The sequence below is a fragment of the Penaeus japonicus genome, unplaced genomic scaffold (genome assembly GCF_977035675.1).
Source record: "Penaeus japonicus unplaced genomic scaffold, GWHDUDI00000001_assembly GWHDUDI00000014, whole genome shotgun sequence".
Taxonomy (NCBI): Eukaryota; Metazoa; Arthropoda; class Malacostraca; order Decapoda; family Penaeidae; genus Penaeus; species Penaeus japonicus.
The window spans coordinates 943,552-946,051 of record NW_028234416.1 but is presented as its reverse complement, the minus strand read 5'-3'; the positions used below and the strand labels follow the sequence as shown (position 1 = coordinate 946,051).

At 49.1% G+C, this 2,500-nt stretch overlaps 1 protein-coding gene and 1 pseudogene across 1 annotated transcript in view; one reads left to right on the top strand and one right to left on the bottom strand.

Annotated features, from left to right (window-relative positions):
• The window catches only part of LOC147470468 (uncharacterized), a 2,521-nt pseudogene extending 859 nt beyond the window's left edge, over window positions 1–1,662 (top strand).
• The window catches only part of LOC122251834 (protein turtle-like), a 284,122-nt gene that overhangs the window by 37,663 nt on the left and 243,959 nt on the right, over window positions 1–2,500 (bottom strand). The window lies entirely within an intron of this gene.

Here is a 2,500-nt window from a genome sequence, read left to right as displayed (position 1 = left end):
GTTCCTGCTGACGACAGTCGTCACAGCAGTTGCGACAGCATTAGGGAGGACCAGTGAACCTGCACCCAAACCCCAAAGAGTGAGGAAGCCACAACCATCCAGAATGATGGTCAAGGCGACTAGGGGTTCTCCACCTCCCAGGAGACACAGCCCTACTAATGGTTCGACCTGTCCTGACGACAGTGACGAGTCGAGTGAGGAAATCATGCTCAGAGGAACTCATCAAGGAGTTGTCAGACTCCGAAATGTCTGACGTTACCCACACTGAGGCGTCAGACACTGAGACCGATTATGTCGACGTCGTTGACGAGACAGACTTAATGGACTCAGATTAGCACAATGGCTTCTAATCTATGCATACTGCAGTGGAATATCAACAGCTTTTCTTCAAGGAATGCCCTTCTCCACGCGATCGTGCGATCTCGGAACATTGACGATGTTATGCTCCACGAGACCCTAACAGGGAAATCTGTACACTTTTCGGGATATCATCCCTTTGTGCTGCTGAGTATGCAAGTAGCAGAGTTGAGGGCATGCCAAGAAGAACTGCTTCCAGGTAGGCATGCCCATATCAGAGAAAAAGCGGTCGAGCCTGATGACGCAGATGCCATGTTCTCTCTGAAAGAATTATGGTGGACGTATAAGACCAGTTTCCGGTCAGCCCCGGGTTGTGATGGGATCTCCTACCCTATCATTTCCCACCTAGGACATGAAGGTGAGCTTGCATTCTTGCATCTCATCAACAAGTCCTGGGAGACTTCCTCGATTAACTGTCTAGGAAAGCCAGCAGAGAGAATGGTACTGAACCGACTCCAATGGAAGTTGGGACCTCCATATGAACACCTACATGGGTTCACAAGGGGTAAGAGCACTGCTCACAGCATGGCCACCTTACTGAGCACTGTCAGCAACACCAGCTCTGCCATTGTCTTCCTGGACCTGGAGAAGGTTTTTGAACTGGCAATCCCACTCGCTATTCAGGAGATTCTGGTCCGCAAGGGAATCAAAGGCAGACTGTTTGGCTGGATTGGTGAATATTCTTTTTTTTTTTTTTTTTTTAACAGAATTGCCAGATGAAGTTCCAAGGTCACCTTTCAAGGCATTTGCCTAGAATGGCACTCCACAAGGGGGTGGGGGTCCTTAGCCTGGTTCTGTTTAATACCCTCATGTTAAGCATCCTCAATATTCCACTCCAGCAGGGTGCAAGATCATTTCATATGCAGATGATCTTGCAATTATCTCTGCTGGGAGATGAAATGAGCACCTAACTAGAAAGGCCCAGCGTTGTCTGGACCTAATGTCTGATTAATGCCGCAGAGTCGGGCTTAAGATATCAGAAGCCAAATCGAAGGCAATGGCACTGGAGCATGATGACTGCGAGTCCAAGAGTTAGAACTAGAGTGGGTTCACGTCTTCCAGTAATTAGGGGTATGGGTTGACGAGAACCTCACCTTCCGCTCTGAGATAAAAATACCTCCTAGACCGAACCAAGGCAAGATTTGCCTTGAGCTATGTCATGTACTAAGATCCTTCTATGTACACGCTATCCGTCCCATTGTGGACTATGCCTCCATCGCCCTGATGACGGTCAAGCCTGGACTCATGAAAATGCTTGACATCATGCAAAACGAGACCGCCAGGATCATTCTGGGTGTCCCTTAGGTGGACTAAGGTTACCAACCTCCTCTTGGAGGCCATTCTTTTCCCCCTGGACACTCAGATCGATCAGATGGTGCAGTTCTTTACCAAAGTTTTACAATCCCCACCGGGCTCACAGCTAAGACAGAAAGTGCAACGTCGGCTTGCACAGAACCACGAATTCTTTGCTAACAACACCTGGCTGTATTACACAGCCAGGTTGTTGATACGCTTTGAGCTCAAGGAGACACTACTGGTTAAGGGCATGGACCTCCCCCACCTTGACTACGTCACAGCCCCACCATGGGCACGATCCTTGATAGAGTTTTCTGTCATGAGCCTGTCAAGGAGAAAGACACAGTACTCACCGCCTCTGTTAAGGGATGAGGTGGAGCAATTACTCCATCGGGGTAGTAAAACTTATTTCACGGATGGTTCTGTAGACCCAATCACCCACACTGCAGGCACCGGTTTTGCAGCAATGGGTATGTTGAGAGCTATGCAGGTATTTGACAATGCCTCCTCGCTCCAGGCAGAAGCAGTCACTTATGGGAGCCCAAGTCCATGCAGCCCAGACAGACAGGCATGTTGTCATACATACAGTTTCTAGAGCCGCCATTGACAGCCTGCAACAAACCATGCCCCTTGATAACGTTTATCTTCTGACCACGATTTACACCATTGCTCAGAGAATCCTGGATCAGGGTAGACGCATTGCCATCAACTGGATTCCAAGCCATGTTGGTATTGAGGCGAATGACTTAGCTGACAGGTTGGCAGAGGAAGGCAGGAAGAATCCCTTGGATGATCTTGTGGTCCATCTTAGCCGGGAACTGCTAAGGCGTAAAACGATGGCTGCAGG